The 20,001-nt window shown below is 46.5% G+C and overlaps 1 protein-coding gene across 1 annotated transcript in view; it reads right to left on the reverse strand.

Annotated features, from left to right (window-relative positions):
* The window catches only part of R3HDM1 (R3H domain containing 1), an 86,755-nt gene that overhangs the window by 59,921 nt on the left and 6,833 nt on the right, over positions 1-20,001 (reverse strand). The window contains 1 exon segment of the mRNA XM_040441530.1: positions 5,446-5,545. The gene's annotated coding sequence lies outside the window, so the exon portion shown is untranslated.

A 20,001-nucleotide genomic window follows, 5' to 3' on the forward strand; every position in this document is an offset into this window, starting at 1 on the left:
TTTCACATTTTTTCCGGTCTGCGGATGCGCAGACGGGAAGGAACGGATCCGGCACTAATATATTCCTATGGAAAATTAATTCAGGCAAGTGTTCAGTTTTTTGGGCCGGATATAAAACCGTAGCATGCCGCGGTTTTATCTTTTGCCTGATCAGTCAAAAAGACTGAACTGAAGACATCCTGATGCATCCTGAACTGATTGCTCTCCATTCAGAATGCATGGGGATAAAACTGATCAGTTCTTTTCCGGTATAGAGCCCCTAGGACGGAACTCCGTGCCGGAAAAGAAAAACGCTAGTGTGAAAGTACCTTAAGTATTATGTGACTGTAAGGTTAGATAGATGAAAATGGTTAAAGGGCATCTGTCAGCAGTTTTGTACCTATGACACTGGCTGAACTGTTACATGTGCACTTGGTAGCTGAAGGCATCTGTGTTGGTCCCATGTTCATATGTGCCCGCATTGCTGAGAAAAATGAAGTTTTAGTATATGCAAATGGGTCTGTAGGAGCAACGGGGGCGTTACCGTTACACCCAGAGGCTCTGCCCCCTCTGCAACTGCCACAGCCTCTGCACTTTGATTGATAGGACCTAGTGTGATCATGTTTATACTGCCTGGCCCTAGGATAGCTCATCAGTATCTGATCGGTGGAGGTCTGGCTGCTGACACCCCCTATGATCAGCTGGTGCTGCAGCTTTCTCACAGCGCCGTACGCTGTATAGTGGCCGTGTTTGGTACTGCAACCCAGGCCCATTCACTTGAATGAGACTAAGCTGCAAACAGGCCATGTGACCGATGAAGTTAGGTCATTGGCCAAGGATGAGGCTGTGGCGCTCCTCATCAAACAGCTGCTCGGTGGGGGTCGAAGCCCCACCGATCAGATGCCGATGACCTATCCTGTGGACAGGCCATCAATATTGCACTTCAGGGAAAGCCCTCGACTCCCAATTAGCATGGATAAGGGGATATATTGGGTCAATATAATAAAGAAAATAATACAGTGGGGAGGGGGGGGGGGGGGGCTTCCCCATTCACACCCTTCCTCTACTAACTACAGCAGAGACCAGCTAACAAGTGCATCTTTTCCTCTGGAGGACCCAGCATCACATGGACAGCCCAGTGATTTCAATGAGAAGCATGTAGTGCTTCATTTCACCTGTGGTGGCGCTGCAGGGAAACTGAACACTCACTCCAATGTTATTTCAGATTTCAGTTTAGCAGGAGGTGCGAGAGGCACACCACCACATGGTTGGTTTAAAGTCAGGGTACCCCTCTAAGAAAAAAATAAAAATAATAAAAAATATAAATCTCAAAAGCCTTTAAATACTTTTGTTGAACTAAAGACCCTTGAAAAATGAAGACGGTCCTGTTTCTGCGCCAAGTCATTGGTGACCGACCCACTATCCTGTAGGAGAGGAGTCCCTATGACAACAGTTCCTGCTCTGCTCCGTTAACCTTGCGTTTTCATAGCAACTAGTATTCACCTTCCAATTTTCTAGCACAGGTAAGCAAATTAACTGCAAAAAACTAATTAGATGCAATGTGACCCAGTGTTACCATGAGAAAACATTGAGCTGCCTGCCAGTGTTGTCATGGGTACACGCGCCTTACATTTACAGGAGTCCAGTGTTAAACGCTTGTGTGCCAACCTCACCGCTATCATGGGGCTACTCTCTCTGCGCCACCCAGAGGGTCCACCTTCCTCATTCTTCAACCTTGGCATCACATTCATCATGGAATCCTTAAAAGGGTATCTGTCAGCAGTTTTGTACTTATGACACCAGCTGACCTGTTACATGTGCGCTTGGCAGCTAAAGGAATCTGTGTTGGTCCCATGTTCATATGTGCCTGCATTGCTGAGAAAAACTGTTTTAACATAGGCAAACGGGGGCGTTACCGTTACACCTAGAGGCTCTGTTCTCTCTAACTGCAGCGCCCCCTGCACTTTAACAGGACCAGACAGTGAAAATGTGATAGCGCCTGGCCTTGTCGATCAAAGTGCAGAGGGATCTACAGTTGCAGAGAGAGCAGAGCCTCTAGGTGTAATGGTAACGCCCCCGTTGCTCCTAGAGGCTCATTTGCATATATTAAAACATCAGTTTTCTCAGCCATGCGGGCACATATGAACACGGGAGCAACACAGATGCCTTCAGCTGCCAAGTGCACATGTAACAGGTCAGACGGTGTCATAGGGACAAATCTGCTGATGCCCTTTATTTCCAAAATCTCGCATGCAGCATTTTTTTTTGTCTGGCTGAATACTGGCCTATTTGACGGTGAGCGGCCGGATCCAATTATAGTCAATAGGGACCAGTGGGCAGAACTGGAGAACTCTGGCAGACTACTCTCTGCTGGAACAGCCTGTCGGAAAGCTGTGCTGCAAATGTGAAACTAGCGAAACAGGGTCAGAAACATATGACCGCTTTCTTCCAAAAACAGCACACTTGTCCACAGGTTGGGTGTGGTATTGCAGCTTAGCCCTTCAATGTAGTAGAGTCTGCAATACCAGACACAACCTATGGGCAGCTGTGGTGCTGTTTCTGGAAGAAAGCAGCCATGTTTTTCTATTCCGATGCAACCCTTTTAAAGGTGTTGGCCAACCCACAAAGCAATTTTCCTTATACCGGCTAAGGTGTGCACCATAAACAAAAAATGCATTTGTCTATTAATCGGACCTCCATTCCAGAGCAGAGGGACCAGTCTCCACTGTTTCTGGTCAACTGTAGCCCAGAAATGGAAGGAGCCTCAACTGCTCCCCTTCCATTCCTGTTCTGACATTTACCAGGTTCCCGCTCTACACACAGGAAGTGGATCACCAATGAGCAAGGATTTCCTGTTCGTCGAGAGGCACCAGGAAGTAGAGACCAGAAGAGACGAGACCTGGGCGATCAGTGCAGGGTATCTTCCTATACACTAATTGTTGTACATTGCTTATTGTAACTGGGAAGATTTAGGTTGTGCCCTGTCATGACCTTTCTTCTCTGCGACATCAGGTTATAGCTACAATTCCCTGTTCTTCCGGCATAGTGCAGGCATTGCTCATCTCCCTCTGGGTGTGTATACAAATTGCACTTGTCTCACTGCACCCAGGAGGGGCACACTAAATATGAAGAAGTACTTAAATGGAATGAAAGCAGTCGGAGGAGGAGTCAGGGAGACCAGACATACTAGTTCCGAATAAACATTCATAACGTTGGACCTTAATGGGAATCTGTCAGCAGTTTTGACCATGCTGAACTGCTGACAGCACTAGGTAGGGGCTGTCAAGAGCAGTGCGAATATGATCTTTTATTCTTCCAGGTTTGGTCCTGACATTGCCCAAGAGGCAGAGCTTTTCTCACTGAACTACTTCATAGCCCCTCCCCTCTGCTGAGTGACAGTTGTAGCATCCAATCAGAAGCAGAATCCAGCATAATAAAAATTCATATTCACACTACTCCTGATAATAAAAAGTTCCATAAAAGGCGAGTTTGTACTGCCCTTCCCAGCTCCTACCTACAGCTGTCTTCTGTTTAGCATGGTCAAAAATGATAGACACCCTTTAAGTGCACTGGAGGCGTAAAATTCAGTTGTGTGTTCAAGGCCTCTCCCCTCTGGTCTGTGACAGCTGTACTGCTATCCTGGATGGATGATACAGCTGTCACTCAGAGCAGAGAGGAGGGGCTGTAAAGCAGCTCAATCCAAAGAGCACTTCACTGTGAAGCTCTGACTCCAGTGCACTTGTAAGGCTGGGTTCAGACCTGAGCGTATTTGATATGCGCGTTTAACGCGCGTTTGTGTCGCGCGTTTTTGTCCATAGTCAACGCGCGTATTACGCGCGTTTGTGTGATTAACAGCAGTGTCCTATGGCTGCAAACGCGGGACAAAACACCCCAAAGAAGCTCAAGAACTTGTTTGCGCGTAGGGCGTTTTTCAGCGCGTTCAAACGCGCTGTAAAACGCTCAAGTGAGAACCAGGGCCATAGTGAAGCATTGGTTTTCATGTGTTGAGCGTTTTACAGCGCGTTTGAACGCGCTGTAAAACGCTCAAGTGAGAACCCAGCCTAAGAGCAGGACCTGGCAGAATAAAAGTTAAAATTCTCACTACTCCTGATAAAAGTTTACCGCACCAAACTAACAAAACCACACATATAGTTGTAATGTATACTTTATTGTATTATATCAAAGTTAGACATACAGTGATTAGATAAAATCAATTACAAATTGCAGTGCAGATGAGCGTTATGTAAAGTGGTGCCCCAACCAGACTCTAGGTCTGTGCAAGCCCAAAGACTGAATCCCCTTACATACATTAATGGGGTAGTGATACACATGGGTAATAGGTTATACAGATAACGAGAGAGAGATAGTTAGGTAGGTCGATAGAGATAGGTAGGTCGATAGAGATAGGTAGGTCGATAGAGATAGGTAGGTCGATAGAGATAGGTAGGTCGATAGAGATAGGTAGGTCGATAGAGATAGGTAGGTCGATAGAGATAGGTAGGTCGATAGAGATAGGTAGGTCGATAGAGATAGGTAGGTCGATAGAGATAGGTAGGTCGATAGAGATAGGTAGGTCGATAGAGATAGGTAGGTCGATAGAGATAGGTATCTGTATAACCTATTGCCCATGTGTATCACTACCCCATTAATGTATGTAAGGGGATTCAGTCTTTGGGCTTGCACAGACCTAGAGTCTGGTTGGGGCACCACTTTACATAGCGCTCATCTGCACTGCAATTTGTAATTGATGTCATCTAATCACTATATGTCTAACTTTGATATAATACAATAAAGTATACATTTCAACTATATGTGTGGTTTTGTTAGTTTGGTGCGGTATACATTGTTACCACACATTATTATTTGTACTACTGTTTGGTGGTCTAATCTACCGTTAAAAGTTCCACAAAAGACATGTGTGTTACCCTCTCCCCCGGCCCCTAGCTATTGCTGTCATTAGTCTCGCCCCATAGGTTTCATTTAGCATGGTCAAAACTGCTGACAGATTCCTTTAAAGACATCATTTTTTTCTACATGTCTGGATTAGGCAACAAAATCAAATTAAAGCAAATATTTTGTATGATTTTCAGCTTTTTAGTCTTCCATTAGATCATATTTTAATCATTTTACTCCGAAAAAAATAAAAATAAAGGGTCTAAATTTGTCCAAACAGACATGGACCAAACCATAGTGGGACACTAAGCAAATACAGTTATACAGCAGCAAAATGACTACCATACTATGCTAAAATAATAGTGCCACACAGTGCTCATATTATACCCCCATACAATGGCAAAATGTTCTCACAACAACTTCTTTAAACCATATTGCAGTATCACATATTGTCTAATTCTAGTAAAATCAAACAAAAAAAAATTATAACAACTGATCCTACCTATATGACAATATACTATATTTATACAATGTGCAAAAAAAGCAGACACTATGTTAAGAATCCGCACTTACAGGGGGCGCTGTCCTCCTTCTTTGGTCACCTTTTACACTACAGGGAAGAACTCAAGGCTGTCGTGAAATGCTCTTCAGCGTCCAAGACGGTGTCATTCACCTATGTAATGAAGGAAGGGACCAGTTAACTACAGGTTGCGGCAAAATTTAAGCAACAGATGAATTTATGAGCTTTACGAAATACAGAAAATGTTACAATATACAACAAAGTCCAATACACTATGACAGATTTTCTGTAATGTATAGGTTGATTGCTCCGACATGCAGTTCTGACAGCACAGCACGGACAGACACAGGTCACTGCCCCAGTAAAATAAGCACACCCCTAAAATGCTGCATACTGTACTATTTAGTATTTACCCTACTATAGGGCACTTTCACTTGGCTCCATACACCTCCACATATCATAAAACTGCCCCAGGGTGGCAGGACGGGTCACTGCCCCCACAAGATCAGAACACTCATCCTCTGCTGCTGTCCTCATTCCCATTCCATATGACCCGATGGACCCGTTTCTATTTAACCTTATCAACTATAACCATGAAGTAAAGAAAAATATACCACAGTTCACAAACAGACCAAACACGGACATCTTCACAGAGGCATCACTGACCACGGACATGGAAGTGTGAATGACGCTTTACGCATAATAAATAGAGCTCCTGCCCTTCACGATGCAGCGTCCGGCCCTGGATATTGGGTGGCGCAGAAAAAGAAGGGGCGCAGCACTGGTTTTTCACGCCACAAGAGTCTCACCTATGTGAAGTCAAGGCAACTTTAATTATGATATAATCTGACATCATACAAGGATTTATAGAGGGCTGTCCTTGCGTATACACTGCCCGGTTCCCCGGAGGACGGCGTTTTTACCGGCGAAACATGTCGTTAGTTAGGTTTTTATTTTAACAGTGAGAGCATAGTTAGGTAGAAAAGAGGTATTTATCTACAGGGGAAATAAACTTGAGACAAGCAGTGCTGGTGTGTGCGCGTAAACACCAGCACAACTAATAAAGAGCGATCTCGTATCGCTACTGAGACACTAAGTAGCAGATACAAGTATTTATGTATAAGCCATATTACGATGCTTCTTACTGAGCGTTTTAAGCATTACCTCTACAATTAATGGATGATTTTAAGAAATAAAGCAGAATAAAAAGTTGAGGGTCCATTCACACGTCCGTAAGTGTTTTGCGGATCCGCAAAAAAACGGACACCTGCAATGTGTGATCCTCAATTTGCGGACCGCACATCACAGACGCTATAATAGAAAATGCCTTTTCTGGTCCGCAATTGCGGACAAGAATAGGACATGTTTATTTTTTTCAGGAACGGAATTGCGGATCCTGAAATAACGGATCCCGAAAAAACGGATTCGCATCCGTTCCAGCCCCATTGAAAGTGAAAGGGTCCGCAAATTGCGGAACGATTGCGGACCCAAAATTACAGACGTGTGAATAGACCCTTAGTCTTATACGTAGTAGCGAGTAAAAAATAAATAAAAATAGGGCTAAATCTAGTCTGCTATAGCTCTAACATCAGCACCATCCGTACTGCTCTAATTCGCTGCGGCTTCTTCACTCAACTTTTTGATGAACATTTTCTTGTTCATTTCTTTCACAAACTGAAATTTTTTCTTCATCACAATGTTGATAGCATTTTTGACACTGTCCTGATGGTGTTGGTACATGCTTAATGAGGACTATTGGACCAACTCTATTAAACCACCCTTACCACCTGGTAGGGATGGTGCTGCTGATTAAAACGATAACAGTCTTATGAAAATCGGTTGTGGCGTTCCTGAGGGGAGTAAAAAAAAGACTAGGCAAATGAGAGCTTCAAAGCATCAAGGGGCGAGGCCAGCACTGGAGAGCTGAGGTGTAACGAGAGGCTAGGCCCCGCCCCTTGCTGCACTGAAGTCCTCATTTGCATAAAGAATATGAGTATTTTTTTCTCAGGAACGCCACAACCGATTTTCACAAGACAGGTATCATTTTAATCAGAAGGTTCAAACCTACCCAGCAGTATGCCGGTTGTAATAGGGTTGATCTTGATGAAATGTGTCTTTTAAGAAGACCAACAGTGGTAAAAAAAAAAAAACTAAGTCTTAGGACCACACTTATGCCATCTGGGAACATTACACTGTAGCTATTAAAATACTTGTGAAAGGTGCACCTCTTAGAAGAAAGTCAGATTACACTAAAAGGGTTTGGACACGGACATCAGAGGAGTTGTCAGCTTGGGAACCTCCTCTGTAGGCGGTAAAGGGCACACTATGGCAGACTTTGTCTCACGTGTATGGCCAACTGGAATGGCTGCCATACAAAGCTACAGGGAACGCGTAGCTGGCCATGGCCTCGCCAACATCACCAGATAGCCTTGGGGTGGGCAAGCAGATGTGTGTAGATCAACGGATGCTGATCGCCATGCCGGCTTCATTTTAAAATAATTTATGATGGACAATTTATTTTGTATCAACATATCAAATATTACGGGATAAAAAATAAAAAAAACACAAGAGGTGCCGGGTTCCAACTCTAGGATTTACATCTGAGAAAATGGGATCCTCAAACCTAGTCTGGGAGCCACCTGAACGAGGATGGGCATGAAGAGGTGGCAGTGCATCATAGGGCAACCTATTCTCTCAATAGGTGGGGGTACAGAGGCAGGAGACCCCACCTCTCAAACATAAAATTGTTGGCCATTTTTCATTGTCACACAAGTTTCTTAATTTGATTTTCAGAAAGTGTAAAACAATATTAGTAAAAATAAAAATAAAAAACAAATTCATGAAGTCGTCTCCTCCAAAGAAAGTAGTGGAGATGGTGGTATCAGCAATCCCAGCGATCACCACTTGCACACATCCAGGACATCGACGTTCCTCCAGTTTCATTTCAGATTAAGCAGTACAGCGGACCTGACGGCATAGAGCCAGCCTCCAGAAAGAGAACACCGAAAGAAAAAATACAATGGTCATCCATCTTCAAGGGTTGGAAGTCTGTCACATGCCGGATATACAACAGGTCCCAGGTGGGTTCGGAGTGGCCTCATTCACTTATAATAGATTACCTAGAGCTTGGCTCCAGATGACGAGGGCGAAAACAGAGGATAAAGACTGAACTAAGTCAGAATGAAAAGACAAATTCTCGGAGAAAAGATACTGCTGGCGGGAATAAAATCCCCCATAGCCTGCACCCCAGACCCTGCTTGCATGATGGTGTATACAGAGAGGCCCAAAATCAATGGGTGTGCATATGCACTACTCTGCGGCCAAAAATATTTTATTAAAGGGGTTCTCTGGGCTTTTAATATTGATGACCTATCCTCAGGTCATCAATATCAGATCGGCGGGGTTCTGACACCCGGCACCCCCGCTGGTCAGCTATATGAAGGGAAGGCATGCGAAGGCCATCTCCCTTCTCTCTTCCTGCTCGCTGCGGCTATGTCTATGACGAGCAGGAAGAGAGAATGGAGACGACACGCGCACCTCCCTTTCATACAATTGATCAGCAGGAGTTCATCGATCTGAGGATATAGGTCATCAATATTAAAAGCCTGGAGAACCCCTTTTATTTGATATAACCCCCATTAAACATGGTTTCTTAAAGAACGAATGTGAAAAGGTGGAGTCCAACAGACTGGAGTGGAGGCAGCTGCTAGTTGCTACAATGTGGAAACCATACTATGACTACAAAAGAACAAAAAGACTTTACAATGAGCAGATTAAAAAAAATAAAAATGGAGTTGTATATTTTTCTAAGAACTCTGTAGGGCACAGACACACTATGACATGCACAGTGCAGGCACCGTGGTGGAGGTCCATGGATTCAAAGAGCACCAATTAGAAATTTCCTGTATCATGCTCCACCCCTCGGGCCTTGCAGGTCCTCTTGCAGGTGGCCGTAGTGCTCCGCAATACACAGGGCACTGGTCGTGTGCATTCCTCATCACTGAGACATGGTGCGGAACGGAAGCACGGAACGGAACCCTACAGAAGCACTACGGAGTGCTTCCGTGGGGTTCCAATCTGCAAAAAAAAAATAGAACTTGTTCTATCTTTTTGTGGAACAGATGGATCACGAACCCATTCAAGTTGAATGGGTCTGAGAACAGTCCCGGCCGCGGTCAAATTGCGGTCCCCAATGCACGGAACTGAACGAATAAGTTTGTGTGCGAGCAGCCTAACGCAGGATGTGACAAAAGTCTGAGATGGGAATACCCCATTTAAAGCGGGTTTCCGATTACCAACATGGTGGATGATAAATTTAGGATTGACCCGGTGATCGAGAACCCAGCAATCATGAGAACGCAAGTCCCAGGTGACCCCTGCCCCCCAGGACCTCCAGTGGATGGAGAGGTGCAGTGGTGCAGAGTGTCAGACCCCTGCCAATAAGATATTGATGGTTGGGCTTCTCTACTTGCCCTTGAAGGCAAATTTTGTGGGTGCATTAGGCAGTAGGATATCAACATGCCTGATCCTTTTCTTCGTAAATTAGATGATGAGCTACCAGCGGTTGTGTCTACCGAGGGGTCGGAAGGAAAAGTTATCGGGCAAAAGAGCCGCAGATTATCTACACGAATACAAGCGACCTTGGCAGATTTGAAATCAATCACTGGATGTGGCGGCACCAGGTGCGGTGTGCACTACGGGGTGTGATCACACTCGTTTCTGCAGTCGAAGAGAAAGGTGTCAAAGCAAGTGTAAAATGATTAACCCCTTCACAGTCCCAATGCAAAGTCAATTTAAAGGGGTCATATAGTTTGTATGTATAAAATCAAACATGTTTAACACTCCAACAAAAATGTATGCAGTGGAACATATATAAAAAGGGTATGAAAGCTGGTGTCAAAATGTATACAAACTATCACACCATTTTCCACCTCCTGCGCCTGACGTCTCCTACGTCAGTCCCGTTTCGCTGTGCGCTGGAGTGAGATGTGCACATCTATAGCCCAATGTGCTCCGGAAAGTCACATCTACACTAGACAGGAGCTGGAATAGACTTCAGCTATAGCACTCACGCTCTGTGTCATGTTATTTTATTTTTTTATGGATTGTCTAATAAATAATGATTTTTAATAGTTTAGCTTGGGTGCCGGAATTTTTTTGCCTTATTTTGAGAAGTGTTGGACCTGTTGCCAAATCAGTGTTTACTGGACACCAAGAATGGACACGGTTTATGGACATGCTTTTACAACATAATGCGGTGAGCAGAGGTTTTTTTTTTGGTTTTTTTTGTCTTCGGTACGCTATAATAGTTAAACCAGTTTCATAAACTATACTAAATTTACCAGGCCATGAGAGGTCACGCCACCTCCCGCAAAGCTGCACCCGTGCACCATCCCTTTATCAGTCACAATTGGTGGGAGAACGACTAAAGGCGGGTTTACATGGGCCGAGGAGCAGCGTTCCTTCCCGACAGTCAACTGCTCCTTCAGTGAAGGAGACATTTACATGCAGGCTGCAGCGATCTCCTTCACAGAATGAGGACAGGGTATCGCAATTGCGAACGCTCGTCCTCATACATTTGCATTTTTCTGGGCAGCAGATCGCTATTTAGACCACATGATCTGCTGCCCAGAAACCATCGGTGGTGCCTGCATGAACAACAGGATCACCTGATGAATGAGCAATTCCACCCTCTTATCTCTTTTCTTGGCTCCACCGCATTTCCTTCCCTGTCTCCACCTTCTCTCTCTTCACTCCCTCTACCCTCTCTCCCCACCCCTTCCTTCCTAGTCTTCACCCTCTTTCTCCACCCCCTCTCTATCCTTGGCTCCACCCTCCACACCTTCTCCTTCCATGCCTTAACCTCCCCAATTCTCCTTCCCTGGCTCCACCCTCTCTCCCACAAACCCCACCTTCTTCCCCATTCCCCCTCTGGCTCCAACCTCTCTCCCTTCTCTCCTTCCCTGGCCTCTATCCACTTTCCCTCCTCACTCACTCTCTCCAAGCTGTCCCTCCCTGGCCCCACTTCCTTCTACTTCTCTACCTACACCCACCTCCTTTCCTGACAATGCCCTCTCCCTCTGCTCCTACCCTGGCTCCACCCTCTCTCCCTCTGCTCCTACCCTGGCTCCACCCTCTTTCACACACTCCACCCTCTCCCTCTGCTCCTACCCTGGCTCCACCCTCTCTCACACACTCCACCCTCTCTCCCTCTGCTCCTACCCTGGCTCCACCCTCTCTCACACACTCCACCCTCTCTCCCTCTGCTCCTACCCTGGCTCCACCCTCTCTCACACACTCCACCCTCTCTCCCTCTGCTCCTACCCTGGCTTCACCCTCTCACACACACTCCACCCTCTGCTCCTACCCTGGCTCCACCATCTCACACACTCCACCCTCTCTCCCTCTGCTCCTACCCTGGCTCCACCCTCTCACACACTCCACCCTCTCTCCCTCTGCTCCTACCCTGGCTCCACCCTCTCACACACTCCACCCTCTCTCCCTCTGCTCCTACCCTGGCTCCACCCTCTCACACACTCCACCCTCTCTCCCTCTGCTCCTACCCTGGCTCCACCCTCTCACACACTCCACCCTCTCTCCCTCTGCTCCTACCCTGGCTCCACCCTCTCACACACTCCACCCTCTCTCCCTCTGCTCCTACCCTGGCTCCACCCTCTCACACACTCCACCCTCTCTCCCTCTGCTCCTACCCTGGCTCCACCCTCTCACACACTCCACCCTCTCTCCCTCTGCTCCTACCCTGGCTCCACCCTCTCACACACTCCACCCTCTCTCCCTCTGCTCCTACCCTGGCTCCACCCTCTCACACACTCCACCCTCTCTCCCTCTGCTCCTACCCTGGCTCCACCCTCTCACACACTCCACCCTCTCTCCCTCTGCTCCTACCCTGGCTCCACCCTCTCACACACTCCACCCTCTCTCCCTCTGCTCCTACCCTGGCTCCACCCTCTCACACACTCCACCCTCTCTCCCTCTGCTCCTACCCTGGCTCCACCCTCTCACACACTCCACCCTCTCTCCCTCTGCTCCTACCCTGGCTCCACCCTCTCACACACTCCACCCTCTCTCCCTCTGCTCCTACCCTGGCTCCACCCTCTCACACACTCCACCCTCTCTCCCTCTGCTCCTACCCTGGCTCCACCCTCTCACACACTCCACCCTCTCTCCCTCTGCTCCTACCCTGGCTCCACCCTCTCACACACTCCACCCTCTCTCCCTCTGCTCCTACCCTGGCTCCACCCTCTCACACACTCCACCCTCTCTCCCTCTGCTCCTACCCTGGCTCCACCCTCTCACACACTCCACCCTCTCTCCCTCTGCTTCGACCCTCTCTCACACACTCCACCCTCTCTCCCTCTGCTCCTACCCTGGCTCCACCCTCTCTCACACACTCCACCCTCTCTCCCTCTGCTCCTACCCTGGCTCCACCCTCTCTCACACACTCCACCCTCTCTCCCTCTGCTCCTACCCTGGCTCCACCCCCTCTCACACACTCCTCCCTCTGCTCCTACCCTGGCTCCACCCCCTCTCACACACTCCACCCTCTCTCCCTCTGCTCCTACCCTGGCTTCACCCTCTCACACACACTCCACCCTCTGCTCCTACCCTGGCTCCACCCTCTCACACACTCCACCCTCTCTCCCTCTGCTCCTACCCTGGCTCCACCCTCTCACACACTCCACCCTCTCTCCCTCTGCTCCTACCCTGGCTCCACCCTCTCACACACTCCACCCTCTCTCCCTCTGCTCCTACCCTGGCTCCACCCTCTCACACACTCCACCCTCTCTCCCTCTGCTCCTACCCTGGCTCCACCCTCTCACACACTCCAACCTCTCTCCCTTCTCTCCTTCCCTGGCTCCACCCTCTCCTACTTGGCCTCCATCCACTTTCCCTCCTCACTCACTCTCTCCAAGCCGTCACTCCCTGGCCCCTCTCTCCACTTCCTTCTACTTCTCTACCTCCACCACCTCCCTCTGCTCCTACCCTGGCTCCACCCTCTCTCACACTCCACCCTCTCTCCCTCTGCTCCTACCCTGGCCCCACCCTCTCTCACACTCCACCCTCTCTCCCTCTGCTCCTACCCTGGCTCCACCCTCTCTCACACTCCACCCTCTCTCCCTCTGCTCCTACCCTGGCTCCACCCTCTCTCCCTCTGCTCCTACCCTGGCTCCACCCTCTCACACACTCCACCCTCTCTCCCTCTGCTCCTACCCTGGCTCCACCCTCTCACACACTCCACCCTCTCTCCCTCTGCTCCTACCCTGGCTCCACCCTCTCACACACTCCACCCTCTCTCCCTCTGCTCCTACCCTGGCTCCACCCTCTCACACACTCCACCCTCTCTCCCTCTGCTCCTACCCTGGCTCCACCCTCTCACACACTCCACCCTCTCTCCCTCTGCTCCTACCCTGGCTCCACCCTCTCATCTCCTTTCTTGGCTCCACCACGCTCCCTCTTAACTCTCTCCACCCCATCGACCTCCCTGGCTTCACACTCCCTCTCTTCACAGCACCTCCTTGCCTGGCCCCACCTCTTCCTTTCCTGGCCATATCCTCCCATACTCCCTCCCTGGCTCCACCCTTTCCCTCCGTCCCTGGCTCCAAACTCTCCCTCCCTGGCTCTCAGTAGTGATTGTTCAGCTCTGAGGCTCAACGATCGGCAATGATCAGGAGAAAACGGTGCTGTCCCAATCACTGCCTTGTGCATCGGTCAGTGATAAAGGGTCTTAACTCACTGTGTACCCCCTTCTCTTTTTACCTCCCTCCAACACAATTTCATACAAAACACCTACTCGGACTGCACACACTGACTGCACACAATTTCTTAGTTCCATTGTGGTACCCCAACTCCTTAAAGGAGCGGGAAATGTTTTTAATAAACAAAAAAAAAAAAAAAAAGCCCAAACCATCCACCCCTATGTATGTAGACATCTCTGGAGGTTCTTAAATCCTAGGACTTGTGACAGTTGTTGTGGGGGAGTCAATATCTCACCCACTAAAATACACTGCCTGAAACAGCTCATACCCCAATAGCTGACAATCATATGCGGATTCCATTGTAGCTTGCGTGTAGTCTCCCCTTTATATGCCTATGGCATGAGGACACAGGAGGAAGAAGAACGGATCTGCACCAGGTGTGCAGCATCAAGCAGGACAATTCCATTACACTTTGCGGATGACTTTTCTGCCTTGAAACTGATTCTATTATTACAAGGCCCTGCCTCGAACCAGCCCAGCTGTGGCACCACACCGGGGGGTCTCATCACCGTCTCCTTAACATCGGTTTTAGGCACTCCGCTCAGTGCCGCATTCATTTCATCACCCAAGAGCTTGCAGGAAAACTAATCGTGTTAACCTTTTCCAGTCTAGGATTTGTTGTAGTTTACCCCCCTCATTTCACGGTAATGTGCCCCCCCTCCCCCACAAAAAAAAAAAAGAAAAAGAAAAAAGAAAACCCTGCCCATATTAATGCGGAATGTCGCTGCAACATTTTAATTGAATTAATTATAGCATTATCCTTTACAAGAACCATTAGGAGATATTGATTTGCATGCATCACAACAACAGCTCCATTACATATCACTTACACCTCATTATTTCACATAACCTGCAAGCAAATGAAGTGCCCACAATAGAGTAAAAGACGGAAATAAAAAATAAAATAAATCAACGCAAAATCCAAGGCAAAAATAGAAGTGAGAGCTTAAAAATTGGAATGATACTCGAGAGGTGTTACTGAGCAAGCTCGCCCATAACTACTTCTTTCATGACTCCAGCAGCAATTATCTATTATTACAGCTCGGTAATTTTAAAGGGGTAGCTGCGGTACCCTCTGCAGCCACCAGGGGGTGCGGAGAGTCACCGGGGAAAACAGCCCTTTGTTTCAAAATAAAAAAATAAATATTTCCTTTAATAATTGCCAGCAGCTTCCTGCTTGGTAATATGCTCGTCCAAGAGGCAGTAATTAATTTTCATTAAAACGTGCTCATTAGCAGCGGTACATCAGAAACCTCGCTCTTTCAGATGTATACAATTGTAGCAGATATTCAGATACAGCACAAGACTCGGAGTGATACAGTGTAACCGAGATGTAACTGTTTGGAGTAAACTGCAGCGTTGGCACATTGCAGGTCGCCCGGGCCGCTGCACAATGACAGATCTAGGAAATAGATTGCAAGCTCTTCTAGGCAGCAAATTCTTGTACTCTGCATATTTAAAGGGCAAGTCAGGAAAAGGTATAGATTCACACAGGAAAAAAAAAAATTTTTTTTTAAATCTGCAATTTTGGGGGATGTAGAATGTTAGAGACAATGGTTAACCCATCCGCCTCCACAGTCATTCAACCCTAAACTCTACTTCCCAGTTATAGCACCACCCCCTTTCGCACGCTGGGTAATTCTCTGCATTTCCACAATTGGCCACTTCTCTCCCGGTCGGGGCTGGAGCTGTGGGTTTCTGCAAAGGGTGAAGTCTGCACAAAATTTGCAGCATTTTTCCTATGAATTCTGAATCAAAATTTGCAACACCCGAGGAAGGTTTTGCTGCAGAAAACCGGTACTTACCATGTGGATTCTCCACTGCAAAATTCCACGTTGAACTCATAAAAAGGAGGCCAACACACATGGATGACAAAAAAAAGAACGAGCGTGACAGAGAAGGCCATTGAGAGCAAGCACACACTCAAGACACCACAGAAGCAGATGGCCAGAGGAGGCAAGAGTAAACATGTGACACACCAAAAAGGTTGTGAGTGCAAGTCAGAGGGAGCTCGTGAGAAACCAAAAAAGGTTGTGAGTGCAAGTCAGAGGGAGCTCGTGAGAAACCAAAAAAGGTTGTGAGTGCAAGTCAGAGGGAGCTCACAAGAAACCAAAAAGGTTGTGAGTGCAAGTCAGAGGGAGCTCACAAGAAACCAAAAAGGTTGTGAGTGCAAGTCAGAGGGAGCTCACAAGAAACCAAAAAAGGTTGTGAGTGCAAGTCTGAGGGAGCTCACGAGAAACCAAAAAATAGACAGAGTGAGTGTCAGAGGGAGCTTGAAAGACTACAAATAAAAGATTGTGAGTGCAAGTCTGAGAACTCACAAACAAAACAAAAAAATAAAAAAAAAGCTTGTGATGGCATGAGTTAGAGAACTCTCAAGAAAAAAAAAAAAAAAGTGTTGTAAGTGAAATTACTTGCAAAACACCAAAAAAGTTGACTGCAAAAGAGTTCTCAAAAGACAAAGAGAAAAAGCGTTAACAAGAATGCTCGCAAGTATCAAAAAGAGACGGTGCTTGCAAGTAACCAAAAGAGAAAGAGTGGGTGAGAGTGTGACAACAGATGAGAGGGAGGGCAAAAACAAGCGCTCGGCAAGATATCGAAGAAAATAGACACTAACAGACGGTCAAAGATAGAAAGAGTGAGCAAGGGAGATTCTGCGAATACAAGAGAGGAAACTAAAGCGAGCAAAATTCTCATAAGAGACCGAAATAAGAGAGTGCTTGCAAGACACCAAAAAGGCACAGAGAGAACGCTCACAATATAGAAAGGAATACAAATACACAGTCAGACATGCCACCATACACACACAGGACAGGCCCCAGGAAGATGTGCTCTGCCATTATAAGGCTGCAGTAGTTATCAGACTTTCTTTTTGGCAAATTAAACCCGTAATATTGCTATAATGTGGCAAATTCAATTTGGCTGAGCTCCCAGCCTGTTACTATAGAAACCGCAGTCATTATGTGACTTACTGCATTAATTCAGCAGCGAACACACAGGCAGCACAGAGGAGAACGGGGTGTGGTACAGAGAGGGCAGTATTAAACTAGTTATATTCTTGTACATAGGAGGCAGCATTATAGTAGTTATATTCTTGTACATAGGAGCAGTATTATAGTAGTTATATTCTTGTACATAGGAGCAGTATTATAGTAGTTATATTCTTGTACATAGGAGGCAGTATTATAGTAGTTATATTCCTGTACATAGGGGCAGTATTATAGTAGTTATAATCTTGTACATAGGAGCAGTAATATAGTAGTTATATTCTTGTACATAGGAGCAGTATTATAGTAGTTATATTCTTGTACATAGGAGGTAGTATTATTGTAGTTATAGTCTTGTACATAGGAGCAGTATTATAGTAGTTATATTCTTGTACATAGGAGCAGTAATATAGTAGTTATATTCTTGTACATAGGAGCAGTATTATAGTAGTTATATTCTTGTACATAGGAGGCAGTATTATAGTAGTTATATTCTTGTACACAGGAGGCAGTATTATAGTAGTTATATTTCTGTACATAGGAGGCAGTATTATAGTAGTTATATTCTTGTACATAGGAGGCAGTATTATAGTAGTTATATTCTTGTACATAGGAGGCAGTATTATAGTAAATTCAAGAAGTGCGGCCCGCTACAATCAAGTATCACGGACAACACATAACGTAGAAAGATAAAACTCTCCAGCCACTGATCAGTAAAATTCCTTGTTTAATAATTCACGTTAAAATGCAGCCAAAGCATTTTGAGTGTGTTTTTTTACGCACTCTTAGCCATAACATACTGGCTATGACTAAGAATGCATAAAAAAATAAAATAAAATCAGAAAGACGTCAGCAGCAAGATTGCATGCTTGTTTTGTGTCCACTCACTTTGGCTCGATTTTAAATTGAAATGATAAAAAAGGAATTTTAACAATGGTGGCTGGAGATATTCATCTTTCTGCAGTATTATAGTAGTTATATTCTTGTACATAGGAGCAGTATTATAGTAGTTGTTCTTATACACTAGTGCAGTATTACAGTAGTTCTGAATGTAGGTGGCAGTATTATAGTAGCTATGGTTATTATAGTATTTTCTTATGTAAGTGCAGTAAATAGGGCTCTTTCACACCTGCGTTCTTGTCTTCCGGCATAGAGTTCCGTCGTCGGGGCTCTATGCCGGAAGAATCCTGATCAGGATTATCCCAATGCATTCTGAATGGAGAGAAATCCGTTCAGGATGCATCAGGATGTCTTCAGTTCCGGAACGGAACGTTTTTTGGCCGGAGAAAATACCGCAGCATGCTGTGCTTTTTGCTCCGGCCAAAAATCCGGAACACTTGCCGCAAGGCCGGATCCGGAATTAATGCCCATTGAAACGCATTGATCCGGATCCGGCCTTAAGCTAAACGTTGTTTCGGCGCATTGCCGGAGCCGACATTTAGCTTTTTCTGAATGGTTACCATGGCTGCCGGGACGCTAAAGTCCTGGCAGCCATGGTAAAGTGTAGCGGGGAGCGGGGGAGCAGCATACTTACCGTCCGTGCGGCTGCCGGGGCGCTCCAGAGTGACGTCAGGGCGCCCCAAGCGCATGGATCATGTGATCGCATTGGACACGTCATCCATGCGCATGGGGCGCTCTGACGTCACTCTGGAGCGCCCCGGGAGCCGCACGGACTGTAAGTATACCGCTCCCCCGCTCCTACTATGGCAGCCAGGACTTTAATAGCGTCCTGGCTGCCATAGTAACACTGAAAGCATTTTGAAGACGGCTCCGTCTTCAAATGCTTTCAGTACACTTGCGTTTTTCCGGATCCGGAGTGTAATTCCGGCAAGTGGAGTGCACGCCGGATCCGGACAACGCAAGTGTGAAAGAGGCCAAAGTGCTGGTGAATATTTTTTCATTATCTGTTAGGACAATGGCTAAATGGGCTTGGAATTTGACAACTTCTGCTGGTCACAAATTCAGAGCAGTTGTGACATCTATTGGCAGCTCATACCATGTACTGTAGCCATAAATGCTGCATCATGGGTGTGAATATTACTAGTGACTCTAATTACTCTCAACTCCACAAGGCCGGGTTCTCATATTGCAGCCATGTGGTGGCTGAAACCACACCGACATTCAGATCCGCATGATTTCCAAATGTACAGCAGCTAAAATCTGGACTATTACCCTGCTTTCACACCTGAGCGTTTCTCAAAGCGTTTTACGCGCGTTTTTGTCGCGCGTTTTTAGCAATAGTAAACGCGCGTTTGTGTGATTGACTGCAGTTTCCTATGGCCACAAACGCGCGTCAAAACGCCCCAAAGAAGCTCAAGAACTTGATTATGCGTCGGGCGTTTTACAGCGCAATCGTACGCGCTGTAAAACGCCCAGGTGAGAACCATTCCCATAGGGAAGCATTGGTTTTCATGTGTTGAGCGTTTTACAGCGTGTTTGAACGCGCTGTAAAACGCTCAGGTGTAAACTTACCCTAAGTTGTAAAACGCGCTGTAAAACGCCCGACGCATAATCAAGTTCTTGAGCTTCTTTTTACGATTGCAAAAAACGCGCATAAAAACGCACGTAAAACGCGCGTTTGAGAAACGCTCAGGTGTGAAAGCAGGGTTAGGGTTAGGCTACATTCACATGACCTTATGTATTTTGCGGTCCGCAAAAAAAAAAATAGATGTCCATATGGTATCTGTTTTTTCTTTTTCCGGATCCATTGCAACAATGCCTATTCTTGTCCACAAAACTGACAAGGATAAAATATGTTCTATCTTTTTTGCGGGGCTACGAAACGGACATACGGATGTAGATAGCAAACAGTGTGCTGTCCGCATTTTTTGCGGACCCATTGAAA

The sequence above is a fragment of the Bufo bufo genome, chromosome 7 (assembly GCF_905171765.1).
Source record: "Bufo bufo chromosome 7, aBufBuf1.1, whole genome shotgun sequence".
NCBI classification, from domain to species: Eukaryota; Metazoa; Chordata; class Amphibia; order Anura; family Bufonidae; genus Bufo; species Bufo bufo.